At 40.9% G+C, this 17,127-nt stretch overlaps 1 protein-coding gene and 1 pseudogene across 1 annotated transcript in view; one reads left to right on the forward strand and one right to left on the reverse strand.

Annotated features, from left to right (window-relative positions):
• Window positions 1-17,127, forward strand: part of INVS (inversin) — a 671,909-nt gene that overhangs the window by 72,005 nt on the left and 582,777 nt on the right. The window lies entirely within an intron of this gene.
• On the reverse strand, window positions 9,289-10,960 carry LOC147030101 (uncharacterized; annotated as a pseudogene).

Raw genomic sequence — 17,127 nt, forward strand, 5'->3', positions numbered from 1 at the left:
AGCCGGATTTTTGATTTAGATCTTTGTTCACCCACAGCACCCCCTCGAACTTTGGGGATTTCCGATTTCAAACCGCATTTTCGGTACTTTTCATTAAAATGGATACCGAGTAGTTATCAGTAGATGGAACTGGATGAGATTTGATATGCATAATCTTAAGGTGATTCCCTATCCACGATATGACATCCATTTTGCTCTATATCTTATAGTTTTTCAATGCTCGGCGACCCATCGCCGCCTACCGGCTTGTTCTGTTTGTTTGTCTGTCTGTCTGTCAGCCACCTCCAGGTCACAATTTTATACCGATCTTCACAAAACTTCACCAAGCTGTGTATATAGTCACAACTGAGAGGCCTATTGACTTTGAGGTCAAAGGTCATCTTGAGGTCAAATTTCTAAAATCATCATTTTTCATCTGTCTTGAAAATTAAACAGCAATTGCACAGTTCCTCACTGAATTGTGAAACCAACTGATTTTGGGATTAAAAGGTCAAAGGTCAACTCAAGGTCAAACTTCTACAATCATTAATTTTCATCTGAAAAATTGCCAATTTTCATCCGATTGACTTGGAAATTTTACAGCAATTGCATAGTGCCTCACTGAATTGGGAAACCAAACATTTGAGGTCAAAGGGGGTACTTCACAGAAGCGGTGTCTGAGTCAGTCGTTCGGTGGAAAGCCAAACTCCAATTAGCCAAACCGTAGCATTAAGAATTGTGACACTAAAAAGTGGTCGTCACTGTTTAACCACTCTCTGAGAGAAACTAGAGTGTGTCCAACAGGGCTTTGGGATGGTCACCAATGTCAGTACATGGTAGAAAGAACGTGGCATGTGGTCTTGTCCCCTCCGGTGCGTCATGAACCGAGATCTCTCCTGTGAAGATCACACTGCAATCACCCCAGGAACCAAGAGTAGTTTCGATGGAGGAAACACAGTCGTTCCGTGAGGTTCTCCTGTAGATCGTGGTTCCAGGGTCTGTCCACCAAAGGATAAGGAAGCAGGATTGTGAAGGTGAAGGGGAAAGCCCAAGTTTGTCGATGATTTGTTCCCTCGGTGTGAAGGTTTGAACCACAAACACATTGTGAGCGAGCGGGACGGCCTTGGGCAGAGCAACATGGCTGTGCGAACTCTGCTTCCCACGGCTGATGAGTGGGATGGCCTTGGGCAGATCAACACAGCCATGCAAGTCCCGCCCCCTATATTGAACGACCGGGATGGAGACCACCACATGCTGATATGATGACCATGTCCAAGTAAGTGTGTGGTGGTGGAACTTACTGCTGGAACTCTGCCACATTTGTGGCCGATAATCAGTCACAGATTGCCAATTACCGGATCCCCAAGATGATCGGTAAGGGTAACTTCGCCAAAGTGAATATTGCCAGACACATTTTGACCAAAAGGAAGGTTGCTCTGAAAACAAATGACAAAACACAGTTGAATCTTTCAACTTTGCAAAAAGTGTGCCGGAACAAGGTGGTCCCGAGGATGTGCCACAGCCCGATTGCCACACAAAAGCACATGACAGCTTCAAGGATACGTGGTGCAGAGCTCAATACAAAACTGAGCTGTGTCCTGTGTTCAGCAGCCACTGGTAGAGGGGCCGGCGATGGCGATTGAAATGATAGGTGATCGTCAACCACTGGGGATGTGGCTGGTGTCGATAATGATAATGACAGGTGTTCGGTGGCCAGTAGTGGCAGACTTGTTTTTTTCTGACAGACTTGTGGCCGAGCTATGCCCTGTCCAGTTGGACTATTCAACCAAATGTGGGTGTGAAGGAGCTGTTCACGCTGCCAGACACTATTTGACAAATCTGCCTCCAATTTTCCTTAAGATCAACATGCATAATGCATTTAACTGCTTGAGGCATGATATTTTTTTTGTCTTAAGCATGAATGTGCACCCCCAGCATCCATCCGCTCATCTGGCAGGCATACGCCAGACCTTCAGTCCTATTCTACAGTGATAAGGCTATTTATTCAGCATCGGGCATCCAACAAGGTGACCCCATCAGGCCTGGCCTTTCCTCCCTGGGCATTGACTCCATAGTTAAGGGGGTTCGGCTGTAGCTTGATATATGGTATGTTGATGACGCATCGTTTGTAGATGAGCCTGAGAAAGTGCTGGCTGACCTTAAGAATATCATGGCTCAACTAATCGACATTGGCCTTGAGATTAACGGCGGCAAATATGTGCTAACTTTCCTTAACCACGCATTGCCAGACGACTGTCGACTTACCGTGGCTATATTCAAGGCAATCCTCCCCGATATCAAGATTGTACCAACCAATGACTGCACCCTTCTTGCCACTCCGCTCTCTTTGAGGCCATCGCCCAAAGCCATCACCGAGAAGCATGATGGTTTGATTTGGATGGCAGGCCACTTGGAGCTAGTTGACGCTCACAAAGCATTTGTTTTGCTCAAAAATTGTTTTGCCCTGCCTAAGGTCCTGTATTTCTTGCATGTGTCTTCCTCCTACTTGAATGGTATGCAGCTAGGAGCTTTTGACCACACCATCCGCGAAACGTTCACAAAATTTCCAATTTCACATTTGATGATCTTGCTTGAACGCACGCCACGGTTCCAGTTAAGCAGGGTGGTCTGGGTTTCAGGAATGCTACCGACATTGCCCTGGCTTTATTTCCTCATTACTCGCTGTCCACCCCTAGGTTGATGAAGTTCTGTCCCGCATAAGCAGTTTGGTGCAAAAAGGGGAGTTGGCAGGGGTTGTGTCAACATGGAACTTGGTTTATGCCGGTGCTGGCAAACCTGGAGGTCTGTCCCGGCTCAGCTAAAACGCTTGGGACATTGAATCAGCAAGAATGTCGTTTGCCAGCCTGATGAGCGGGGCTGATCAGGTCACTCAAGTCCATCTTTTGGCTGCAGGGACCAAGGAAAGCGGGTCGTGGCTTCATCCAGTCCCTGTTTCCTCCCTGGGGGAACAGGTCAACATAGGCCAAAAGGTCAACGTAGGCCCAAGGTCAGCAACTGAGGTGGTATTTCTAAAATCCTCAATTTTCATCCGATTGACTTAAAATTTGAAGATTTATATTTCAGGTCACTGAATTAAACTAGCTAATTATTTTTGAGGTCAACAAAGACCAAAAGGTCAACATAGTCCCAAGGTCAACAACTAAGGTGGTACTTTTAAAATCCTCAATTTTCATCCGATTGACTGGAAATTTGAAGAGGATTTACATTTCTGGTCAATAAATACAACTAGCCAATTATTTTTGAGGTCAATATGGAACAAAAGGTCAACATAGGCCAAAGGTCAACAACGAAGTTGGTATTTCTAAAATCCTCAATTTCCATCCAATTGACTTGAAATTTGAAGAGGATTTATATTTCTGGTCAATAAATACAACTAGCCAATTATTTTTGAGGTCAATATGGAACAAAAGGTCAACATAGGCCAAAGGTCAACAACTAAGTTGGTATTTCTAAAATCCTCAATTTCCATCCAGTTGCCTTGAAATTTGAAGAGGATTGAAATTTTATTTCAATGAATTCAACCAGCCATTTATTTTTGAGGTAAACATGGACCAAATGGTCAACAGAGGCCAAAGGTCAGCAACTGAGGTGGTATTTCTAAAATCCTCAATTTTCATCCGATTGACTTGAAATTTGAGGAGGATTTATATTTCAGGTCACTGAATTAAACCACAAATTATTTTCTTGGAACTCATTGGCCAAAAGGGGAACATAAACCCAAGGTCAACAACTAAGGTGGCATTTCTGAAATCCTCAATTTTCATCCAATTGACGAAAATTTGAATAGGATATATATTTCAGGTCACTGAATTCAACAACCAATTATTTTGGAGGTCCCCTTGGCCAAAAGGTCAAATAGACCGAATTTCTAAAATTGTCAATTTTCATCCGATTCACTTGAAATTTGAAGAGTTGCATATTTGGCCATTGAATTCAACCACCAATTACTTTTGGGGTCAAATTTGTTTTATGGATTTTGAATGTATCATGCTCTGCATGATGTCTTCTTCTTGTTTGTTTGTCTATCACCTCCAGGCCACATTTTTAAACCAATCTTCACGAAACTTCACCAAATGGTCGAGGTGGTCAAAAGCAAGAAACCTATTGATATTGAGGTCAAAAAGTCAACATAGGCCAAAGGTCAACAACTTTGTCCATCCATCCATCCATCCATTGGGATCATACTCTGTGCAGAGTGTTGGTGCTGCCTAAGCAGTCTCCTTGGCTGTTGGACACAATCCTGGATGGGTCGCCACTCCAACACAGTATACCAGCAGCTGGTACTCATTTTGCCTCCCTCGGAAGGATGAAAGGCAAAGTCAACCCCACCTAGTATTAATTATACAGCTGAGGAGGATTTGAACTCAGGATCCTCAGATCCCAAGACCACCACCCTAAACATTAAGCCAACGCCAGGCATAACAACTTTGTCGAATTTCTAAAATCATCAATTTTCATCCAGTCGAGTTGAAATTTGAAGATAATTTGCATATCAGGTCATTGAATTCAAACACCAATTATTTATTAGGTCAACATAGGCAAAAAGGTCAACATAGGCCAAATACCAAAAAGTTAAGTGCAATTTCTGAAATCCTCAATTTTCATCCAATTGACTTGAAATTTCAACAGGATTTTCATATCAGATCACTGACTTTAACCACCAATTATTTTGAGGTGTAAACATCAAAAAGTCAACATTGTCCAAATTTCTAAAATTGTCAGTTTTCATCCAATTTACTTGAGATTTGAACAGGGTTTGCACATCATGTCACTGAATTCAACCACCCATTATTTTTGAGGTCAATATAAGACAAAGGTCAACAACTAAAGTGATATTTCAGAAATCCTCAATTTTCATCCAAGTGATTTAAAATTTGAAGAGGTTTTGCATATTTGGTGACTGAATTCAACCACCAAATATTTTTCAGGTCAACATAAGGCCGGATTTCTAAAATTGTCAATTTTCATCCGATTGACTGAAATTTGAAGAGGAGTTGCATATTTGGTCATTGAATTCAACCACCAATTACTTTTGAGGTCAATTTAGGCCATAAGGTCAACAATTTAGGTGAAATTTCTAAATTCCTCAATTTTCATGTGATGAACTTGAAATTTGAAGATGATTTATATTTCAGGTCATTGAATTCAACCAGCCAATTGTTTTTGAGGTTAATATCAACCAAAATTGCATAGGCCAAAGGTCAGCATTCATGCAATTTCTGAAATAGCTCAATTTTCATCTGATTGGCTTGAAATTTGAACAGGTTTTGCCTATCTGGTCAATGAATTCACCCACCAATTATATTTAAGTTCAAGTTTATTTTAGGGTTTTTGCAAGTATCATGCTCTGCATGACATCTATCTTATGTCTGTCTCTGGTATTGGCTTCCCTTACATGCCTTCCATCTACTCAAATGGCACCATGGCCACCTGCTCATGAGAGGGTTGAATGCCTCAATTCTGTGTTTGCTTTCAAATCTTGTGTCCCTAATCCCTCACTCTCGGTACCCAACTGTCCCTGTCATACCCGACTGCTCTTTGACTATGTGTCCTTTGCACCTGATAAAGTGGAGAAGGTTACTTCAACCCTCGACTGATTTGATGACTGGATCAGATGGCATCAGCTCATGTGTCCTTAAAACTTGCTCTGTTGCTCTTGCACATCTTTTCTCTGCCATTTTTACCCTGTTATTTGCACTTGGTCATCTTCCATCTGCTTGGACCACCATAACTGCATTACATTAAATAGGAGCAAAAAAGGTCATTAAATAGGAAAGGTCATGGAATCCATCATCGCAGTTGAGATGGAAACCTTTCTTTTCTCCAGCAACCTCATCTCAGATCACCAATTTGGTTTCAGACCAGGTCACTCCACCTTGGACATGTTGCTTTTACTCACGCAACAATGGATGGAGGCCATCAGTGTCAGACATGAGATCATGGCCGTCTCTCGTGACAAACTGTACCTTGTGCTTTTGATACAGTCTTGCATCTTGCCCTACTCTCCAAACTATCTGCCGATGGTATCCAAGGCCAACTCCACACATGTGACTTACTGATGTCCTCTCCTCATAGCCAATGTGTGGCTCTCACCAACAGATTTCTTTCATCTCCTTTCCCTGTCAAGGCTGAAGTTCCCCCAAGGCAGTTGTCTGGTCCCAGTCCGATTCCTGATCTTTGCAAATGATTTCTCTCACTCTGGAAAATCCCCTTTATCTATTGTCTTTTGACTCCACCCTCTGCTGTGACATCACTCATCCTCCATACAGGCAGGCTGCAGCCTCTTCCCTCTCTTCACACCTTGAAAAATATCACAACCTATCGCACTTGGAATATGTATTTCAATCCTGACAAAGATCACACTCAAATGGAATCGTACTATTTATTGGATCCTTGGAATCACCAAGGAACTGTACTATTTATTGTCTACCTCTCTCCAAAAGGACAATCTGCAAACCCTCCTCTCTACTTTCTTAAGAATCCTCTTGAGGATGTTCAGTCCATCAAACTTCTGGGTCTCACTGTCAGCCATGATCTTTCTTGGGCTACCCACATTTCAAAGTTGTCCTTTAAAGCCAGCTGCCAACTGGGCATCCTCCATCACACAAAGTCCTTCCTTGCACACCCAAACTCCTATCTACCCGCAAGGCTTTCATCCACCGCTTAATGGAGTACTGCTCTCCCCTCTGGGCTCTCTCACCTGCCTTGCATCTTGCTTAGCTTGGTTTCATGGAAACCAAGGCCTTTAAGGTTATTGGAATCACCTGTGATGAAGCTGATTCTATGGGCCTATCACTTCGCCACCAAAGACAGGTTGGTGGTCTCTCTGCCTTCTACTGCCACCTTTCTGGTCTTGCACACATGGCTCATTGTATGTTTTGTCCCCCTCCCACTCCCCCAGGTTCCTGCAGGGCACACACGGTCCATGATCAACCCCCTTTTAATGAAAGTACCTAAATCCAGGATCACCTCTCACCTCCACTCATTTATTCCTCCTTTTTCCTGCCTGTGGAACCAACTTTCACATCCTCTTCTATCTCATTCTGTTCCTGCAGGGCACACACGGTCTATGATAAACCCCCTTTTGATGAAACTAACTAAATCCAGGATCACCCCTCACCTCCACTCCTTTGTTCCTCCTTTTTTTCCTGCCCGTGGAACCAACTTCCACATCCTCTTCTATCTCATTCTTACCTCCAGGTCTTCAGTACAGCTGTTCACCACCATCTCAGATGTCCCCAATCCAAAACCCTGATATTTTCTACCCTCATTAACCCCCTCTCTCACCCTACCCCAATCCTCCTTCCTTCCAGATTTACAGTTTTCCCTCCTGAGAGATCCACTCCATGCATCCTCTCCTTCCCCCCATTCCTATCCACACCATGGTGCTGCTGTTGGTGTTTCCCAACCTCATTCTGTGCTGTTCCTTTTGTCCTGTTGTGTCCTGATTCATCCAGTGCACTTGCACTCCTGTGGCTTGCGAACCAAGGGTCCTGAGTTAAAATCTCATTCCCCCTAAATTAACACCAATGATACAACCAGCAGTCGAAAAGGCTGCACACGAAGGGACTATTACTACTAGCTTTTCCACTTGCCTCGACTTTGAACACAAAAAAAAGAAAAAGAAAACAGACGAAAACTGCATCTGCCAATCTATAAAAGTATCTCGACTTTCCTGTATCTGATGACCCTCGTTCCTGCTATCTATACCTCCATGCTTTATTTCATTTGCAAACTTGGAAAACTACCTCTTCACCCCACTGTTTAGATCATTGATGTAATTTATGAAAAATAATGGTCCAAATACTTATTTCTGAGGTACTCCATGACTTACAACCTCCCAGCCAGATAACCTCTCACTCACAGCCACTTATTTCCTATAATTAAACCAGTTTTCAATCCAGTTGGCTGCTCTATCACCATTTTGCAAGTCCTAACCTTGGCTAAACAGCCTTATATGTGGTACTTTATCAAATACCTTCTGAAAGTCTAGATTTACGAAATCTATTGCACTCTCCCAATGAGAACATCATAGAACTCCAATTAACTTGTTAAATGTGATATCACTTTTATAAATCCGAACTGACTGCCTTTAATTAGTTTAAATTTATTTAAATGGTTCCCCATCTGATCCCTATTTGACATCTCTAAAATTCCACTGCATCTGAAGTTAAACTAACAGGTCTGTAGTACTATGATTCTTTTCTGGATATTTTCTTTAATAACAGTGTTACATTTATTGCGACTCTCCAATCCCCTGACACCCGTTCAGTCTCTAATGAGCTGTTAAAGATATGGGTGAACACCATGCTTATCTTCTCTGCCACCTCCTTCAATACTCCCGGATGCATATTATTTGGCCCCGGGGCTTTATCTTCCTTTCCTCTGAGATAGATTATCTGAGCTGCTGGTAATTCCCTTGACTGTAGTCATCAACATGCCGTAAAAGGAACTGATTGCTATAAATTAACATGAGAGCTATAGGAATGAGCTGAATGCAGAAGAGTTCAATGACCATGCATAACAACCTGAGAAGCATGAAAATGAATCAATTGAACTCAAGAGAGTATCACGATTGTGCTTTTAATCTTCAAACAATGGAAGTGAAAAGTGCCACCTCGTGACACCTTGTACTTTCATGCTTCACCCTTACTTCTACACCAATGTTAACAGCTTGGTTTATCTCCAAAACTTTTGCAAGTTTAGCATTCCCATCTGAGCAGATGGCTCCTGATTCTCAAGGTATCATAGATATAGCATAGAGAACCCCATATCTCAAGACAATTTTATAATGATCTATGTGATTGAGTTGTTTATTGTCTTTAAATGACATAGTACAGCAAGTAATTTGGATATACGCTTCACTATCAGCCTTGGATTAAGTAAATAAAACTGCAAATTAATTTATAAAACCCTAAAACTTGGTACAAAATATTTGTAATAGAGTCAAAATCGTTTTTATAGTCAAATGCACATTGCCTCCTCCGAAACTGTGAAGAACACTGAATAAACAGTCGTAAGTTAATAATCCTCAATCCCTGGCTAGCCTTTTCAGATATATCATGGAGTATAGGCCAGGAAATCTAGTGATATACCCACCACAAATTGCAATAGAAACCATTCAAGTGTTTTTCACTCTAAATATACGATAGAATGACATACTAAAAGTCACCGAAAATCCAAGTTGGGGAACATGTTTATTTTTCAAGATGGCTGCCAAAATGGTCACCAAAACGGATAATTTTAGAATAAGCCCTATATCAGCAAGTAATAGTGCTAAAAATATATGTGAAACACTTAGGTACATGTTATTGGACACAATAAACCCATTTATGGCATTTTTAAATGGTTCACATACTTCAAGCCATCAATTGTCCTAATGTTATGGTCTACATTGTCGGCCACATACTGAATGAATTGGCCTTCAGTGTAGCTTGGTATGTCTGTTCCTTGGATGATTGCTGCACTGCGCTCAAATTTCTGCACTTCCTTATATGAGCTACAGAAGCCGTGTGCATAGAGAGAGTCGATGAGAAATTTAGACCCAAAATGGTGGTGCATTTGTACACCTCAACCTATCTGTAAGGGAGCAATTAGAACTCTTGGTCGAATGCATTGCATAATGGCTTGGCCCAACGATGCTATTTTCTTATCGGCATCCTTCCCATCTGCGAGTTTCTGAAGCAGAAGTTTCAATGATTCAGGTAAGAATGACATTGCCTCGTCAGTAGATGTCATTGTACTTGAATCTGGGTATACCTCTTTTGTCTCTTCCACTGATTTGACATCACTTTTAATCAGTTTGGCAGCAGTCTCAATGAGTCTCATTTTCTCTGCAGTGTTGTTGCTTTTCTTGGGTTGACTAGAATTTGTGGAGGATAACGGATGCTTTGTGGCGGAATGTAACCACATTTAGTTTTCCATTGATCTCGGTGATCATTATGTTGTCGCCGAAGTGTTTTTGAAGTTGATCTTTCATGTAAGTAAATCCATATGATTCACTGTCAGTGCCATCCAAAAATTCATCCATTTTATGTATTAGATCTTGTATAGTTGCTTGTTCATCATCATTGGCCTCCAGATACTCGGCTACCTTAATGAAAGCATCTGCTCGTACTGAATTGGAGTGTCTGCCCTGCTTCGGCCGTTTGGGAGGGCTCATTTCTTCTGCAATGAACTTATTTGGTATTTCCCTTCCTGTTCTAAAGTTTGTGCTGCAGAGGTTGTGGTATGCCTCATCTGCGGCATGTAGATCCTGCATATACTCAATTCTACCTCTGACAGTGTCTGACCACAAATCATTGCGTTCTTTGCATACCTGCATTATGGTCTCCTGGAAATCCATTGTTCTGACTGAGATAAGTTTATGTGTTGGTTTGTGGTTTTTTTTTTGCATTGCAAACACCACAAAATATCCAGTTTTCTTTGTAATTGAATGCCATACTTGTGGATCGACGTGCACATGGTGAACTACTGGCTGCTGCGGAGTCATGTCCTCGCTTTTTGTTGTCATTGACTATGCACTGTGGGGAACAGAAGTCCTTCCTACACTTGACATGCACAACTTGGCCGGGCACAGTACTAATATTTCTGTTCCGCAACTCATTAACCTTGGCAATGCCTTCACATCCTTTGATGTGTAATGTGGAAGTTGGCTCTCCATTGGATAGAGAGAGGTTCCTCACAGAAAACACACTTGTCCATGATCAGCTAATTACACTGTAATATGAAAAGAAAGAAATACTTTAGCGCTATGCCAACAAAAATACAATGTATCCAACATATCTTAGAATTTCATTCATTTCCGAAATGTCTGAACCAAGGAAATTTCAAGATGTTTTATTTATATATGAATCCCAAGTAATTGCTTATATTTGGCTATTTCTAAATATGCTAGTTTTGGCACCATTTTGGTGGCCATTTTGAATATGAAGTCTGTGACAAGTTTAAAAATGTCAGAAATGGGTTTATTGTGTCCAATAACATGTACCTAAGTGTTTCACATATATTTTTAGCACTATTACTTGCTGATATAGGGGTGATTCTAAAATTATCAGTTTTGGTGACCATTTTGGTGGCCATCTTGAAAAATAAACATGTTCCCCAAATTGGATTTTTGGTGACTTTTAGTGTGTCATTCTTTTGCATACTTGGAGTGAAAAAAACACTTGAATGGTTTATATTGCAATTTGTGGTGGGTTTGGCCATATATTTTCATAGATTTCCTGGCCTAGTACGCTAATACTCCATATGGAGGGATGATATTGGAAAAATGGCCACCAATTCAAATGTGTACACAATAATATGCTTATAAACGACTATAGAGTGAAGTCATCAGGATTTAATAGCCATGCCTTTTATTCTCAAGCGTTTTCTGAACTACCAAGACTTAAAAAGACGCCAGAATACATCGCAAAAGACGCCACATACAGGGGTTGGGGAAGATGGACAGTACCACATCAGGAGATCATTAAAACACCAATTTGTACTTCTTCTTCTTCTTCTTCTTCTTCTTCTTCTTCTGCTTCTTTCCCTCTAAAACAATGTAAAACTGTAGCCCAAACTAACTCAATAACTGCTGAAACCATGATGGTGATTCCAACGCGAGGAAGTTTCTTTGTCGCTAGGCTAGTGCACGCACCCCAAAATTCAAAAATGTAAAAAACATGAATTGTTTTATGAGGAAAATGAATCAAATGTAAATGTGGACTCAACCAAACCAGGTCAGGATCATGGGAGGGGAGAAGATGAACATTTATATAAGCAATTTAAATTGAAGATGCAAGATAAAAAAAAATTTAATTAAAAAAAAAAAATTCTCAAATTAATTTTTAAAAATACCCTTAGGACAAACACACTGGAGAGGTAGGTGCAGCCCTGAAGTTTGGTACTATTTCACTCTAGAAGTTTGCTGTTTTTCCTCCATAACTCAAAAACCATGAAACCTAACAGCCTGAAACTTTGCATGCATACTTGCAGAACTCCAAGGAAGTGCATGAGTGAAAATTTGGTGTTTGGGTTAATTAAAAGACCCCTTTGAAGATCCGCAAGTATACACAAGTTACGCAAGGTAACCCAGCGAGGTCTGAAGGCATTTCCTGGGTTACCTCGCTGGGGTCTGAAGTCGCCATGTTTTTGGCATACTCAACCATGCCTTGATTTGCAACAGGCCGCAATGATTTCTTAATGATAAAGTTTGGTTTTTCACTTTTCTCACTCGTATTAGCAAATGCCTTCATCATCAAACATATGAATCGCTGGATACATCGCAATGCTTATAAACATCCAGAGACGACAGCGTTCATGGCTTTATTTAATTTCTGCACAAGCCTTATTCCATGCCTTTAAACATGCGACATATAATGGTCAGCTTCTAATTCCCTCCCCTGCTTTTTTAGTGCTTTTCCTTGCCTGCTTTTCCTTGCCTGCTTTTCCTTGCCCTACCCTCATGCTGCCTTCCCCTCCCCTTCCCTCACACTTCTTTCCCCTCCCTTTACGCTGCTTTCCCTTCCCCCACCCCTCCTCACTCCCCCTGCTTATTCAGTCCCCACTCCTCAGTCTTGCTACTTCCTCACTCCTCCACCCCCCTCTCCCCCCACTCTTTTTCTCCTTCCCCCTTCGTATACCCGTCATACGGCCGGTGCTTATCTCTGGACATGTCCGGAAGTTAGTTATGTCCGGAAAGACCCTCCCCTCATACTGCCTCACCTTGCACTCCCTTCATGCTGCCTTCCCTTGCCCTCCCCTCATGTTGCCTTCCATAGCCATCCCCTTCCCTTTTCACACCCCTCCTTGCTCCCACTTCCCTCCTCACTCCCCCTCCCCCCTCCTCCCTCACACCGCCACCCCTCCTTGCTCCCCCACTCCTTCTCAATCTCCCTCCCCTCTCACTCCCCCTCCCTACTCTCTCCCTTCTCTCTTACTCCTTTATATTATCCCATCAACGAAGTAAAGGGTTGTCTTTTCTCATGTTTGCTAATTTATGTATGTATGTCTGTGTGTATATATATATATATATATATATATATATATATATATATATATATATATATATATATATATATATATATATATATATACCCAGATGTATGTATATATGTATGCGTATGTATACATAAGTACACATACATACATACAGTAAAGCCCAAAATTATTCATACCCTCTGAAAAATCTGAGAATTTTGCATTTATCTCATACCTACAAGCTGGAGTGGTAGAACTTTCACCTCACCCAAGGACATTTAGTTGGCATGTACAAATCCACATATATTTTGGCTCAACATTATTAGCATAACGATAGAAATGATAATATTTCTGTTTTGATGCCTGTCCAAAATTATTCATACCCCACACCAAGTCTCAGAATTGAGGCCAATGTTTGTGATAATGTACTTGCTTTTGATATTCCTCAGATTCTTTATAATGTTATGCAATTATTCCAAGATGTGTGCATAGAATCTGAATGCATTACAAATGTGGTCTATTGAATGTACAGTGAGGAATGTTGTTGAACAACACTCTGCTTTTAGACTATAAATTAAGGGGAGCTGATGCAATCATTCTCAGGTCATTGTCAGCATGGCGAAGAAGAAAGAAGTCAGTGAGGACCTTCGGTTGTGCATTGTGAATGCTCACAAGGAGGGGAAAGGCGACAAAGCAATTTCGAAGCAGTTCCGAGTGCCAGTTGCCACCATACAAAGTATAATTAGGAAGTACAAGGAGTTCCACACTGGAAAACACATTGAAGGACGTGGTCAGAAGCTAAAGGTGTCGCCTCGTCTGGCAAGAAAAGTATGGTGAGAGGCCAACAACAATCCACGGATCACTATTAAGGCTCTCCTGAACAACCTTGGCAAGTCTGGGACCAAGATATCAAGGCAGACACTCCAGTGGACATTGTACAAGGGGGGTCTGCATGGACGCCGACCAAGAAAGACTCCACTCCTCCATCCCAGGCACAGAAAGGCTCGTCTGGCCTTTGCAAAAGCTCACCTGGACAAAGATCCAAGCTTTTGGTCCTCAATTCTGTGGTCAGATGAGACAAAAATGGAGCTTTTTCAGCACAGAGATGTTGCTTTCGTTTGGCGAAAGAAAGGTGAAGCATACAATCCAAAGAACACAGTCCTGGCCGTCAAGCATGGAGTTTGGATCATAATGCTTTGGGGATGTTTCTCAGCCAGTAGGCCCGGCAATCTCGTCAAAGTGGATGGCATCATGAAAAAGGAGCAGTACATCAAGATCCTCGAGGAAAACATCAAACAATCCGCAGAGAAACTTCACCTGGGGGAGCATTGGACATATCAGCAGGACAACGATCCAAAACACACCACCAAGTCAGTCAAGAAATGGTTCCGGAATAATGATGTAGACGTTCTAGAGTGGCCAAGCCAAAGTTCGGACCTCAATCCAATCGATAATCTGTGGAGGGAGCTCAAGACCGGAGTGATGGCAAGGAAGCCTTCCAACCTTAAAGATCCGGAGACCTTCGCGAAGGAGGAGTGGGGCAAAATCCCTGTAGAGACATGCAAAAACCCTGTGAGCAAGTATAAAAACTGTTTGGAGGCTGTAATCACAAACAGAGGCTTTTCCATTGATTATTGAATGTGACTTTGAACTGATCTAAGCAAGGGTATGAATAATTCTGGACATGACATTTAAAAAAAAAAATCTATCAATAAAATACCCCCGAAACAATGTATTTCTTGAAATGTCTCTTGCATTGATTCCATCAGCTGTTTGTCACATTCTTATGTAAGGGCCCTGTCACACCTTGACGTTTTAACCAGCATATGGCAACGTATCAAAATGTATGTAAAACGCTGGCGTACGCTGAACTATTGATGTTTTTTTCAGTTTTTGGCATATTCATAACAAGTTGGACGTATGCATAACGTATTAGTAACGTACACAGAACGTTTCGATAATTTATAGATGACTTATACCAACGAATGCTTAGCGTGTTGGCGGCGTTCACAACTTATGCCCAACGATAGTCTAACTTATGCATAGCGCCGCAGCGTATCGCCGACGACCACGTGGCGTAGCCCATTAAAAGGCTGCCGCTCGACGATTCAAATCATAACCGCACTAGACATCGAAGTGTCAACATCACCGTCATGCCCTGTCACACCTTGACGTTTTAGCCAGCATAAGCCAATGTATGAAAAATTTGGCGAATACGCTGGCACACGTAGAATATGTTATGAGTAGTTTTGTATACGTTAAGCGCATGCTGAAGCACTCTGGCATACGTCGTAGTATGCCGAGCTCTTCGACAAATTTTAAGCATGCTCAAAAATTTTCGACGTATGCCAGCGTATGACTCACATGTTTCGCATACGCTGGCCATAAGTTGTAGGCACGTTATGCGATCGTTGACACACGTCGACACACATTACTTGTAAGTTATAAGTCGAAACATGTCGAGGTAATGATTAGCGTACCCGAAACTTATTTCTAACCTATGAGTAACATGCTTTGAAACTTTTTGTAACGTATCTCCAACGCATATTGACGTATGTAGACGTATTTGACGTCTTCAGGACGACCTCAGAACTTACTGAACATGTTTGTAACTTACAGCTACCGTATAATGGCATATTGGCAGCGTTTAGGGGAATTGGTATATAAAAATGGGGTTCACAGGAGGAACCCGTCAGTGTTCCAGACTCCATTGTGAGTATATGTCCATGTCAGTAGTATCAGTAGTAGGAGTAGTAGGTCCATGTAAGTAGTAGTCGGTGAGCATGATGGGGAGGGTGTGGTTGATGATCGATCCTCCTTGTGTCCGCGTCCAGGGCCACGGCCAGGAGACTTCTTGCAGCATTATTTTCTTTGGCATGACGGTGATGTTGACACTTCGATGTCTAGTGCGGTTATGATTTGAATAGTCGAGCGGCAGCCTTTTAATAGGCTATGCCACGTGATTGTCCGCGATACGCTGCCGTGCTATGCATTAGTTAGACTATCGTTGGCCATAGGTTGTCAACGCCGATAACACGCTAAGCATTCGTTGGTATAAGTTATCTATAAGTTATTGAAACGTACTGTGTACATTACTAATACGTTATGCATACGTCCAACTCGTTATGAATATGCCAAAAACTGAAAAAAAAACATCAATAGTTCAGCATATGCCAGTGTTTTACATACATTTGGATATGTTGCCATACGCTGGCTAAAACGTCAAGGTGTGACAGGGCCCTCATAGGTTAGAAATAAGTTTTGGGTACGCTAAACATTACCTCGACGTGTTTCGACTTATGAGTAACTTACAAGTAACGTGTGTCGACGTGTGTCAATGATCGCATAACGTGCCTACAACTTATGGCCAGCAAATGGGGAACGTGTGAGTCATACGATGGCATACGTCGAAAAATTTTGAGCATGCTTAAAATTTGTCGACGAGCTCGGCGTATTACGACATATGCCAGCGTGCTTCAGCGTGCTCTTAACGTATACAAAACTTACCCATAACTTATTCGACGTGTGCCAGCATTTTAGACAAATTTTTCATACGTCGGCATACGCTGGCTAAATCGTCAAAGTGTGACAGGGCCTTAACTTAAGCCAGAAGAAACTCATTCCTCAAATAACACGATTCAAAATACTCCAAATTTGGTAAGGGTATGAATAATTTTGGACTTAACTGCACAAACATGCCCGTATGTATGTATCCATGTATATCTGTATATATATATATATATATATATATATATATATATATATATATATATATATACATATATATATATATATATATATATATATATATATATATGTATATATATATATATATATATATATATATATATATATATATATATATATATATATATATATATATATATATATATATATATATATATATATATATATATATATATATATATATATATATATATATATATATATATATATATATATATATATATATATATATATATATATATATATACATATATATATATATATATATATATATATATATATATATATATATATATATATATATATATATATATATATATATATATAATCTACCGGTCAAAATTTTAGAACACTCCATTTTTCCAATTTTTACTGAAATTTAAGCAGTTTAATGTTTCAATGTACTCTGAAATTAAA

This window comes from Eptatretus burgeri, chromosome 3, assembly GCF_056783735.1.
Source record: "Eptatretus burgeri isolate ZD-2024b chromosome 3, Ebu_testis_v1, whole genome shotgun sequence".
NCBI classification, from domain to species: domain Eukaryota; kingdom Metazoa; phylum Chordata; class Myxini; order Myxiniformes; family Myxinidae; genus Eptatretus; species Eptatretus burgeri.